At 42.6% G+C, this 13,680-nt stretch overlaps 1 protein-coding gene and 1 pseudogene across 1 annotated transcript in view; one reads left to right on the top strand and one right to left on the bottom strand.

Moving 5' to 3' along the window:
* PRKAR2A (protein kinase cAMP-dependent type II regulatory subunit alpha) overlaps positions 1-13,680 on the top strand; it is an 80,372-nt gene that overhangs the window by 17,364 nt on the left and 49,328 nt on the right. The window lies entirely within an intron of this gene.
* On the bottom strand, positions 4,478-4,835 carry LOC137231855 (small ribosomal subunit protein uS10-like; annotated as a pseudogene).

Raw genomic sequence — 13,680 nt, 5'->3', positions numbered from 1 at the left:
TGCAGCTCTATTTACAATAGCCCGGAGATGGAAACAACCTAAGTGTCCATTATCGGATGAATGGATAAAGAAGATGTGGCACATATATACAATGGAATATTACTCAGCCATAAAAAGAAACGAACGTGAGCTATTTGTAATGAGGTGGATGGACCTAGAGTCTGTCATACAGAGTGAAGTAATTCAGAAAGAGAAAGACAAACACCGTATGCTAACACATATATATGGAATTTAAGAAAAAAAAATGTCATGAAGAACCTAGGGGTAAGACAGGAATAAAGACACAGACCTACTAGAGAATGGACTTGAGGATATGGGGAGGGGGAAGGGTAAGCTGTGACAAAGCGAGAGAGTGGCATGGACATATATACACTACCAAACGTAAGGTAGATAGCTAGTGGGAAGCAGCCGCATAGCACAGGGAGATCAGCTCGGTGCTTTGTGACCACCTGGAGGGATGGGATAGGGAGGGTGGGAGGGAGGGAGACCCAAGAGGGTAGAGATATGGGGATATAAGTATATGTATAACTGATTCACTTTGTTATAAAGCAGAAACTAACACACCATTGTAAAGCAATTATACTCCAATAAAGATGTTAAAAAAAAAAAAAGTGTCTTGTCCTATTTCTCCTTGGATTTATCCTCTATGGGACTCTCTGTGCTTCCTGGACTTGATTAACTATTTCCTTTCCCGTATTAGGGAAGTTTTCAACTATAATCTCTTCAAATATTTTCTCAGTCCCTTTCTTTTTCTCTTCTTCTTCTGGAACCCCTATAATTCGAATGTTGGTGCGTTTAATGTTGCCCCAGAGGTCTCTGAGACTGTCCTCAGTTCTTTTCATTCTTTTTTCTTTATTCTGCTCTGCAGTAGTTATTTCCACTATTTTATCTTCCAGGTCACTTATCCGTTCTTCTGCCTCAGTTATTCTGCTATTGATCCCATCTAGAGTATTTTTAATTTCATTTATTGTGTTGTTCATTGTTGCTTGTTTCGTCTTTAGTTCTTCTAGGTCCTTGTTAAATGTTTCTTGCATTTTGTCTATTCTATTTCCAAGATTTTGGATCATCTTTACTATCATTATTCTGAATTCTTTTTCAGGTAGACTGCCTATTTCCTCTTCATTTGTTAGGTCTGGTGGGTTTTTATCTTGCTCCTTCATCTGCTGTGTGTTTTTCTGTCTTCTCATTTTGCTTATCTTACTGTGTTTGGGGTCTCCTTTTTGCAGGCTGCAGGTTCGTAGTTCCCGTTGTTTTTGGTGTCTGTCCCCAGTGGCTTATGTTGTTTCAGTGGGTTGTGTAGGCTTCCTGGTGGAGGGGATTAGTGCCTGTGTTCTGGTGATGAGGCTGGATCTTGTCTTTCTGGTGGGCAGGTCCCCATCTGGTGGTGTGATTTGGGGTGTCTGTGGACTTACAATGATTTTAGGCAGCCTCTCTGCTAATGGGTGGGGTTGTGTTCCTGTCTTGCTAGTTGTTTGGCATAGGGTGTCCAGCACTGTAGCTTGCTGGTCGTTAAGTGAAGCTGGGTGCTGGTGTTGAGATGGAGATCTCTGGGAGATTTTCACCGTTTGATATTATGTGGAGCTGGGAGGTCTCTTGTGGACCAGTGTCCTGAAGTTGGCTCTCCCACCTCAGAGGCACAGCCCTGACTCCTGGCTGCAGCACCAAGAGCCTTTCATCCACACGGCTCAGAATAAAAGGGAGAAAAACTGGAAAGAAAGAAAGAAAAAGAAAAAAAGGAAGGAAGGAAGAAGGGAGGGAGGGAGGAGGGAAGGAAGGGAAGAAAGAAGATAAAATAAAATAAAGTAAGATAAAATAAAGTTATTAAAATAAAAAATAATTATTAAGAAACAAATTTTTAAGAAAAAAAGAAAACGGATGGTTAGAGCCCTAGGACAAATGGTGGAAGCAAAGGTATACAGACAGAATCTCACACAGAAGCATACACATACACACAAAAAGAGGAAAAGGGGAAAAAATAATAAATGTTGCTCTCAAAGCCCACCTCTTCAATTTGGTATGATTCGTTGTCTATTCATGTATTCCACAGATGCAGGGTACATCAAGTTGATTGTGGAGCTTTAATCCGCTGCTTCTGAGGCTGCTGGGAGAGATTTCCCTTTCTCTTCTTTGTTCTCACAGCTCCCGGGGCTCAGCTTTGGATTGGGCCCCGCCTCTGCGTGTTGTTCGCAGGAGGGCGTCTGTTCTTCGCTCAGACAGGACTGTGTTAAAGAAGCAGCTGCTTCGGGGACTCTGGCTCACTCAGGCTTGGGGGAGGGAGGGGTACGGAGTGCGGGGCGAGCCTGCGGTGGCAGAGGCCAGCATGACGTTGCACCAGCGTGAGGCGCGCCGTGCGTTCTCCCGGGGAAGTTGTCCCTGGATCCTGGGACCCTGGCAGTGGCGGGCTGCACAGGCTCCCCGGAATGGGTGTGTGGATAGTGACCTGTGCTCGCACACAGGCTTCTCGGTGGCGGCAGCAGCAGCCTTAGCGTCTCATGCCCGTCTCTGGGGGATGCGCTTTTAGCCGTGGCTCGCGCCCGTCTCTGGAGCTCCTTTAAGCAGCGCTCTTAATCCCCTCTCCTCGAGCACCAGGAAACAACGAGGGAAGAAAAAGTCTATTGCCTCTGAGGCAGGTTTAGACTTTTCCCCGGACTCCCTCCCGGCTAGCCGTGGTGCACTAACCCCTTCAGGCTGTGTTCACGCCGCCAACTCCAGTCCTCTCCCTGCGCTCCAACCAAAGGCTGAGCCTCAGCTCCCAGCCCCGCCCGACCCGGCAGGTGAGCAGACAAGCTTCTCGGGCTGGTGAGTGCCAGCCGGCACCAATCCTCTGTGCGGGAATCTTACCGCTTTGCCCTCCGCACCCCTGTTTCTGTGCTCTCCTCCGCGGCTCCGAAGCTTTCCCCCTCCGCCACCCGCAGTCTCCGCCCGCGAAGGGGCTTCCTAGTGTGTGGAAACCTTTCCTCCTTCACAGCTCCCTCCCACTGGTGCAGGTCCTGTCCCTATCCTTTTGTCTCTGTTTATTCTTTTTTCTTTTGCCGTACCCAGGTACGGGGGACTTTCTTGCTTTTTGGGAGGTCTGAGGTCTTCTGCCAGCGTTCAGTAGGTGTTCTGTAGGAGTTGTTCCACGTGTAGATGCATTTCTGGTGTATCTGTGGGGAGGAAGGTGATCTCTGCGTCTTACTCTTCCGCCATCTTCCCCTCCAACTCCTACAACTGATTTTTTTTTTTTTTTTTTTTTTGCGGTACACGGGCCTCTCTCTGCCGCGGCCTCTCCCGTTGCGGAGCACAGGCTCCGGATGCGCAGGCTCAGCGGCCATGGCTCACGGGCCCAGCCACTCCGCGGCCTGTGGGATCCTCCCGGACTGGGGCACGAACCCGCGTCCCCTGCATCGGCAGGCTGACTCTCAACCACTGTGCCACCAGGGAAGCCCTCTACAACTGATTTTTGTATGTTGATCTTGTATCCTGCAACTTGTAGATTCTTTAGGATTTTCTATATAAGATCATGTAATTTGTGAATAGTTTTATTTGTTTCTTTTCAATTTGAGTGCCTTGTAATTTATCTTGCCTAATTGCTCTGTCTAGGACCTTCAATAGTGTGCTGAATAAAAGTGACTAAAGCAGGCGTCCTTGTCTTGTTCTTGATCTAGGGGAAATTTTTTCAGTCTTCTACCATTAAGTAAGATGTTAGTTATGGATTTTTCATAAATGCTTTTACTATGTTGAGGAAATTGTCTTTAATTCCTAGTTTGTTGGGTACAAACGGGTGTTGGATTTTGTTGGATGTTTTTTCTGCATCAATTGAGATCATCATGTGGTTTTTTCCCTTTCATTCTTTTAATATGTGGTATATTACATTTTAATTTTTATATGTTGAACCAACCTTGCATTCTTGGGATAGATCCCCCTTGGTCATGGTGTAAGGTATAATCCTTTTAATATGCTGCTGGATTTAGTTTGCCAGTATTTTGTTGTCATAATGATTTTTCTACTGTATTTTGCAAATTTAGTATATTTTATTATTATAAATAATAATAATTATTCCCCATTTAGGTTGCCTCCAAATATTTGCTAGTATAAACTTTTCTTTAATGCATACAGCTTCTTTTTTTTTAAATAAGTTTTATTTATTTATGGCTGTATTGGGTCTTCGTTGCTGTGTGCGGGCTTTCTCTAGTTGCGGCGAGCAGGAGTACTCTTCGTTCTGGTGTGTGGGCTTCTCATTGTGGTGGCTTCTCTTGTTGTGGAGCACAGGCTCTAGGTGCGTGGGCTTGCTTCAGTAGTTGTGGCACACGGGCTCTAGAGCGCAGGCTCAGTAGTTGTGGTGCACGGGCTTAGTTGCTCTGCGGCATGTGAGATCTTCCCGGACCAGGGCTTGAACCCGTGTTCCCTGCATTGGCAGGTGGATTCTTAACCACTGCGCCACCAGGGAAGCCCCAGCTTCTTTTTTAACAACTGACAATTTATTAAAATAGTTGATTTAAGTATCTGCAATGATGACTTCAACCTTGATTCCTGGCTCAGTACTGACAAAAATAATCTGTTTAATTATCTCAGAAGGACTGTGCAAGTCAATGAGTTGCTTGTGGATGCTCATTTGAAAAAGATCCCAAGTCAGTACCTTTACCACAAGGAGTTTTTCTAGGTAGTGATTCTCATAGTCTTGGTAGGCATCCAAACTGATCCTTTCACTTTGAGATTCTTTTTCTTTGCTCCTCTGATCAAGTCAGCACACGCCTTCGACAGAGATTTACATTGTGGTTGGTTAGGGTAATTCTAGTTTGGTAAATCACCACCTCTTGTTCCATGGGTGATTTTCTGTTATATTTAAGAGCCATGGCTGTGGTGAGGCTTCCTCGTAGACTTGTTCCTTGGGGAAAACCAACAGTGGTGAGTTGGGAGCAGAAGCTGGAAGCAAGAGCCGGCAGACCTGAGTTCTGCTGCAGCTGTGACTGTATCTTCTCAAAGAGTGCATAAGGTGTTTTTTTTTTTTTCATTGTTGACTTATTTACCTAGAATAGATTTCTAGAAACAGAATTATTGTGTCAAAAGATACATTTTTTGGCATTTAATAAGTACTATGTGGTCATATTGCTTTTCAGAAGGATTGTGTCAATCAGTATACACAGTTACCAGCAATATATATGAATACCAAATTTGTTGTATAGTTAAAAAAATTAAAATACAGTTGATGCACCCCAGTGTTCATAGCAGCACTATTTACAATAGCCAAGACATGGAAGCAACCTAGGTGTTCATTGACAAATGAATGGACAAAGAAGATGTGAGATACACACACACACACACACACACAATGGAATACCACTCAGTCATAAAAAAAGAATGAAATAAAACCATTTACAGCAACATGGATGGACCTAGAGATTATCATACTAAGTTAAGTAAGTCAGATAGAGAAAGACAAATACCGTATGATGTCACTTATATGTGGAATCTAAAAAAATGATACAAATGAACTTACTTACAAAACAGAAATAGACTTACAGACATAGAAAACAAACCTATGGTTACCAAAGGGGAAAGAGGGGAGGGATAAATTAGGAGTTTGGGATTGAAATATACACACTGCTATATATACAAGAGATAACCAACAAGGACATACTGTATAGCACAGGGAACTCTACTTAATATTATCTTGTAATAACCAATAATGGAAAAGAATCTGAAAAAGAATATGTATATATATATGTATAACTGAATCACTTTGCTGTACACCTGAAACTAACACAACATTGTAAATCAACTATATTTCAATAAAAATTTTTTTAAAATGCAATTGACATGCTGTATATTATGTTAGTTTCAGATGTACTACATCGTGTTTTGACATTTTGCATACATTATGAAATGATCACCCAAATTTGTTGTACACTTGAAGCACAAGGTATTAAAATTTTTTGAAAAGAATTAACTTTTGGAAAAATTTCTCAGTGTTTTACTTTCAATTTTATTCATTTTAAGAATGTTGAACCTTTATCTTCATCTAATGTCTGCTTATGTTCAATATGTGACTGTATATTTGAGATACTTATTTTGATAGAGTTGATAAGAATTATTGAATCCCTACTTTTAGAAGGTGAGGAAGAGAGGAAAGTCAAGGTTCACCCTGACCTGGGGTGAACCTGGTATGATTCTTGGAGTACTAGGGGGATATACCGTTAACAAAGATACTAGGTAAAAGAAAAACTGTTGTTTCTCTACTCAAGACACTTCTGACACTAACTACCTGGAGTTAGTGCAGACTGCACAGGTTAATGCTCAGTCCCAAAAGACTGCCCTCTACTTCAGACGCTAATCAAAAATCCAGGCCTCCTGTACTTCGAACTGACCAGCTATAAATTTGGGGTCCCATGACCCCACTTTAAGTTTGATAATTTGCTCAAATGGCTCACAGAACTTAGGAAAGTGCTTTACTTACTGTTACTGGCTTATTATAAAGAATACAACTAGGTACAACGAAATGAAAGAGATGCATAAGTCAAGGTATGTAGGAAGGGGCACAGAAGCTCTGTGCCCTCTCCGAGCAGACCACCTTCCCATACCTCAATGTGTTCACCAACCTGGAAGCTCTCAGAACCCCTTCATTTAGGGTTTTTAATGGAGGGTGCATTACATAGGCATGATTGATTAAATCATCAAGGATGAACTCAATCCCCAGCTCATAGTCCCTCCCTGTAGGTCAAGGTGTAGGGCTGAAATTTCCAGCCCTCTAATCACAGGGTTTTTCTTCTCATAACCGGTCTTCATCTTTCAAGTGTCACCTCATTAGCATAAACTCAGTTTGGTTGAAAGGGACTTATTTTGAATAACAAAAGACTCTCCTCTCACCTCTGTCACTGAGGAAATTTCAGGCTTTAGGAGCTCTGCCAGGAATCTGGGCTGAAAACCAAATATATATTTCTTGTTATATCACAATATCAGACTGGGAAATTTTAAAAAATTTTTTAAATTTTTATTTTATATTGGAGTATAGTTGATTTAATTGACATATAACATTGTATTAGTTTACAGTATATAACATAATTTCATATATGTATATATTGTGAACTGATTAGTTAACATTCATCACCTCACAGGTAAACTTTATTGTGATTAGAACTTTTTTTTTTTTTTTTTTGCGTACGCGGGCCTCTCACTGTTGTGGCCTCTCCCGTTGCGGAGCACAGGCTCCGGACGCGCAGGCCCAGCATCCATGGCTCACGGGCCTAGCCTCTCCGCGGCATGTGAGATCTTCCCGGACCGGTATTATTATTATTTTTAAATTTTATTTATTTTATTTTTGGCTGCGTTGGGTCTTTGTTGCTGCACGCGGGCTTTCTGTACTTGTGGCAGAGTGGGGGCTACTCTGTTGTGCCACGTGAGCTTAGAAGTTGTGGCTCGTGGGCTCTAGAGCGTAAGCTCAGTAGTTGTGGCACATGGGCTTAGTTGCTCTGCGGCATGTGGAATCTTCCTGGACCAGGGATTGAACCCGTGTCCCTTGCATTGGCAGGCAGATTCTTAACCACTGCGCCACCAGGGAAGCCCCTTTGGTGTGGTTTTGATTTGCATTTCTCTAATGACTAATAATGTTGAACATCTTTTCATGTGCTTGTTGTCTATTGGTATATCTTCTTCTTCAAAGTGTCTATTCAGGTCCTGAGTCTATGTTTTAACTGGGTTATTTGTCTTTTTGTTGTTGAATTGTAAGTGTTCTTTATATATTTTGGATACTAGTCTCTTACCCTATATGTGATTTGCAAATATTTTTCCCATTTTGTGAGTTGTCTTTTTATATTCTTGTAGCACACTTTTAAATCTTGATTAAGTTCAGTTTATCTATTTTTTTCTTTTGTTGCTGTGCTTTGAGTTTCATACCTAGTCTGCTTTTTCTGTGTTTCTACCCTAGCTCTCTTCTTTCCCTTGGACAACCACAGAAGTTTCTTATCTCAAATGCCTTGTTCTCTCTAGTTCATTCTCCACCCAGTAGCTGGGGAGATTTTTTTAAAACGGAGACCAGATCATATCAATCTTCAGTTCAAATCCCCTCATTGCAAGTGGAATGAAATTCACATATCTTCTGTGGTTCACACAGTCCTGCAAGATTTGATCCATATTTTTCTCTCTACCTTCTCTCTGTTGCCCTATCCATCCTTGCCTGCTACACTTGTTGCCTGGCTCTTTCTCTCTCTAAGTAGTCTGTGTTTGCTGTTGGTCCTTCCTGAATCTTTCTTCTGTGGCTCTGACCAGCTGGCTCCTCTTCGTTTAAGCCTCAGCTTTAGAGAGGCTTTTCCAGATTGCCCTGCCTAGAGTGGGTCCCTCTGGTTACATTAGAGCTCAAGTAATGATCTAGAATTCTTATTTGGTTTTTGTTATTTTTCTCTCAATAGAACAGAAGCTCTGTGAGGATGGGGAATTTTCATTTTCTTTGTCTTCAGCACTTAGCATACAGCCAGGCCTATAATGTATACTTAAAAAGATCTTGTTGAGTACATGAGTGAGTTTATGACTGAGGAGCTGATTTTGGAGACTGCTATCACAGAGTATATTGTGGGAGCACAGAGAAGGGAGCTAAGGTAGGAACTAAACTGGGCATCAGTGGTGTTGCAAGCAGTGAAGAGGTCAAGTTGGGTAAGGCCAGTGTTGAAATGATTGGACCCAGCTGTAATTCCAGGGACAGGATAGAGGCTTCAGTGGGGTTGTGGTAGAAGAGGTCAGGTGCCAGTGGGTCAGGGAGTTTGTGTGTGTTTGTGTGTGTTTGTGTGTGTGTGTGTGTGTGTGTGTGTGAGAGAGAGAGAGAGAGAGAGAGACAGGGAGGGAGGGAGGGAGGGAGACGCGGGCTGCAGAAGACTCAGACAGGGAATGGGGAGTACATTTTGAAGAAGTAAAGAAAGGACCTGGTGGTAGCTTGAAGAAGTACAGGTATGAGGGAAGGTCTTTGGTTTTGTTTTATTAGGTTAGAGTCACAATTAGCATGTTCACATGCAGAGGGAAGTGAGCCAGTGGAGAGGTAGCATCTGATGGAGCAAGGTCCTAGAATGGCGGGTGGGGAGGTGGCTTAGAATGGAGAGAAAAACTGGGGACATCTCTTATTCAGAAACTGGAGAGGAGTGTTATTTGCTTTAGCTGTTATTTAATTTAAAGGGTAATTTAAGGTTTTACTTCTTTTATTTATTTATTTATTTATTTTTGGCTGCATTGGGTCTTCATTGCTGCGCCCGGGCTTTCTCTAGTTGCGGCGAGCGGGGGCTACTCTTCGTTGTGGTGCGCGGGCTTCTCTTTGTGGTGGCTTCTCTTGTTGAGGAGCACAGGCTCTAGGCGCACAGGCTTCAGTAGTTGCGGCGCGCGGGCTCTAGAGCTCAAGCTCAGTAGTTGTGGCGCACGGGCTTAGTTGCTCCACGGCATGTGGGATCTTCCTGGACCAGGGTTCAAACCCATGTCCCCTGCTTTGGCAGGTGGATTCTTAACCACTGCACCACCAGGGAAGCCCTAAGGTTTTACTTATTTGTGCCCTTGATTCAAGGCCTTGTCTTTTACTTACTTGACTCTCATAGCGGTGAATATTTAAGCTAAGGGAAAACAGTATAGAAGTTTCTCAAAAAATTTAAAATAGAACTACCATATGACTCAGCAATTCCACTTCCAGGTATTTTTTCAAAGAAAAGAAAAACACTGATTCAGAAAAATAAATGCACTGCTACGCTCAAGGCAGCATTATTTACAAGATAAGGACGCAGCCTAAGTGCCCATTGATAGGTGAATGGATAAAGATGTGGTATACATTCATAGTGGAATATTACTCAGCTAAAAAAGAGAATGAAATCTTGCCATTTATGACAACATGGATGGACCTATAGGGTATTATGCTAAGCAAAATAGGTCAGACAGAGAAAGACAAATACTGTATGATTTCACTTATATGTGGAATTTAACAAATAAAACAAACAAATGTATTAAAACAGACTCATAGATACAGAGAACAAACTGGTGATTACCATAGGGGAGTGAAGTCGGGGGATGAATGAAATAGGTGAGGGAGATTGAGAGGTACAGACTTCTAGTAATTAAACAAGTAAGTCACAGTGATGTAATGTACAGCACAGGGAATATAGTTAATAACATTGTAATAATTTTTTATGGTGACAGATGGTAACGAGTTACCAGGGTGATCATTTTGTAGTATATAAATATATTAAATTACTGTGTTGTACGTCTGAAACTAATATAATATTGTAAGTCAATTATACTTCAAATTTAAAAAGATAAAAACATATGGTCTGCTAGGGCTGTTCTTGCGTATTATATTCTCACAATAAGTTTTTCTCAGGTAGTTTTTCCTGTTTAGTGTAAAATTTAGTGTATGACTCTGGAATTTTAAAAAAGGTAGGCGTAGAAAAAAAAAAAAAGGTAGGCGTGTTTAGCTTGTAATTTTTCTTTTGCATTTGAGGTTCCATTTAAATGAATTTAAGATTCAAAAATAGATGGCTTGGGCTTCCCTGGTGGCGCAGTGGTTGAGAGTCCGCCTGCCGATGCAGGCGGCAGGGGACACGGGTTCGTGCCCCGGTCTGGGAAGATCCCATATGCCGCGGAGAGGCTGGGCCTGTGAGCCATGGCCACTGAGCCTGTGCATCCGGAGCACAGGCTCCGCAACGGGAGAGGCCACAACAGTGAGAAGCCCGCGTATGCAAAAAAAAAAAAAAAAAAAAGATGGCTTGAGTTTTTCTTAGTCCAAGACCTGATAACTGCTAGGGAATTTGTTAACAACAGTTTTGAGATGTGATACCCACAAGATATTGTATGTGAAGACAGTGACTAGTGATGTCAAAATTTGGATAAACCAGTGGCTGGAGAATTATTGTTCAGTTTGCAGTGTTATAATTAAACACTTTTTTTGAGGCATCCATTATTTTTAAACAAAAGTAAAATTATGATTAGAGGAGAATTTGCTTCATGCTGTAAATACATATATTTATCACGTTTTGTCATGTTCTTGATGGCTCTTTTCAGAAAGATTGAACCTTTTTTGTTTGGTGACTCCATGATCATTAACAGGGCAGCTGATTTGTCTTGCCATTACTAGACCAAGTGTCCAATGCTCAACTAATGGGTTGGTTTCTCAACCAGAAGGAGAAGCCCCATCTGGTTGGTGATGCTCCAGGGTTTTTTTCTAGCAATCTGTAGATAATTCTCAGAGTATGGTTCAATTTAATGCATACCAAATTGTAAAAATGGTGTATAAGTCTAGTAGATGAGTGGTATCTGAAATGCTAATAAGTGAGAATGGGATTTAGCACCCTAAAATGAGTGGTCTTGCATATCTTTTTAAATGCTTGTCTTTATTTTTGTAAGTTGGCTAGGGAGTTTTCACAGTTTGTTTTTGTTGAATAATAAAGAATGTGTCTGGCCTTTGTCCCAGATTCCTGGCACAGAACTTCCAAAACTCTTAGAATTTCCCAAGTGATAGGAGTATTTTTGTTTTTCATGAGCCCTCTTGGATCATATCTGAGTTTATGTTTATGAGATGATTCAAGATGGGGCCTGGTCACCAGAAAGACTAACCATATAATCAGAACACTGGGACTTTGAGCCAATCTGACCTCTGGGGAAAGGTGAGGGGCTGGAGATGGAGGTTAATCTCATGGCCCCTGATTCAGTCAGTCATATCTATGGATTGAAACCCCAATAAGACTCTGAACATCAGAGCTTGGTGGAGCTTCCTGGTTGGTGATATGCTTGGAGGATAATGCACCCTGATTCCTTTTTTTTTTTGGCTGCATCAGGACTTAGTTGCGGCACATGGGATCTTTCGTTGTGTCACGTGGGCTCTTTTTGGCGTGCAGGTTTCCCTCTCTCTAGTTGTGGCATGCGAGCTCCAGGGCATGTGGGCTCTGTGGTTTGCGGGCCACAGGCTCTCTTGTTGAGGTGCCTGGGCTCTGTAGTTGTGGTGCCACGGGCTTAGTTGCCCCGCAGCATGTGGGTTCTTATTTCCCAGACCAGGGATCAAACCTGTGTCCCCTGCATCGGAAGGCGGATTCTTTACCACTGGACCACCAGGGAAGTCCCTGATGCACCTTGATTCTATGAGGAGAGGGCATGGAAACTCTGTGTTCAGGACCCTTCCAGACTTTGCCCTATGTGTATCTTCATTTGGCTAGTCCTGATTTGTATCCTTTCTAATAAAACTGTAATAATAAGTATAGTGCTTTCTAAAGTTCTGTGAGTTGTTCTAGCAAATCAAACCTGAGGAGTTGTGGGAACCTCTGAATTTGTAGCCAGTTGTTCAGAAATGTTGTTGGCCTGCGGACCACCAAAGTGCAACTGGAGTAAGGACAGTCTTGTTGGGAACCATGTCCTTGAACTATGGAATCCGATGCTACTCTGGGTCATTAGCATCAGAATTGTATTGAAGTTCACCAGTTGGTGTCAGAATAGTTTTATATTCCTGTTATAATTCAACTTAAATTGGTGGCCAAATGTGAGTTGATAAGATGATATACCCAAGAAAGGGGGCATGGCTTTTAGTCCTTTCCAGCCCAGGTAATAGGCAATCATTCATTTAGCCCATTTACATTTAGTGTCTGTGTATGACAAGGCCTGTACTAGACAAAAAGTGGTAGGAAATTCCCCATCCCTGCAGCTTAGGAGCTTTTTATGTGATGTAGTAGACACATGGGATTTTTGTGTGCTGTGATAGAGAAGGAATGCTCAGCCCTTGGAATGGCGCTGTCTTCTTTGACAGGACATTGGGGCTGGGTTAGAGATGGGTCTTCTAGGCAGTGTGTACTTTAGGACCAGAGAGATGTCCAGTGTACTAGTGTGGATGGGGACAGGGGGTTGTGGGTGCCAGTTGTTTCAGAATAAGTGACTGTGTTTACTGGCTGGAAGTATGTGTTAGGGCAGTGCTTTTGCAGAGTGGTAAATGCACCACCTGTATAAGAATTACCCTGTCCACCAAGGGGGGAAAGTGGCTGGGGGTGGGGGTGGTGGGATGAATTGGGAGATTGGGATTGACATATATACACTAATATGTATAAAATAGATAACTCGGGCTTCCCTGGTGGCGCAGTGGTTGAGGGTCTGCCTGCCAATGCAGGAGACATGGGTTCGTGCCGCGGTCCGGGAAGATCCCACATGCCGTGGAGCAGCTGGGCCCGTGAGCCATGGCCACTGAGCCTGCGCGTCCGGAGCCTGTGCTCCGCAACGGGAGAGGCCACAACAGTGAGAGGCCCGCATACTGAAAAAAGAAGAGAATTACCCTGTTCACTGGTTCCCCCGTCCCCTTACAGAAATGCTCATTTTCTTTTCTACTTTTTTTTTTATGATGGAAAATGTCGATTAGTGACACTAGTAAGATGAATAGTGTAATACCGCCCCCCATCTACTTATCCCCAACTCCATTAACTCATGGCTGGTGATTCAATTTATAGTGTTTGCTAATTTCTCTTTGGGAGTATTTACCCATTTATTTAATTACTATGCCAGTTTCAAGCTACCACACAATTTTACTGAACAAGGAGTTAGGGAAAGATTCTCAGAATCAGTTCTCCTTACCTGGGGCAAGGTGGCCCCAGCTCATGACTCTTTCCCACTCAAACTAGCTTCCTCTTACTTTTTTAAAAATTTATTTATTTAATTTATTTATTTTTGGCCGTGTTGAGTCTTTGTTGCTGCACGCAGGCTTTCTCT

The sequence above is a fragment of the Pseudorca crassidens genome, chromosome 10, assembly GCF_039906515.1.
Source record: "Pseudorca crassidens isolate mPseCra1 chromosome 10, mPseCra1.hap1, whole genome shotgun sequence".
Lineage (NCBI taxonomy): Eukaryota > Metazoa > Chordata > Mammalia > Artiodactyla > Delphinidae > Pseudorca > Pseudorca crassidens.
This window is presented reverse-complemented; position numbering and strand designations above follow the sequence as displayed.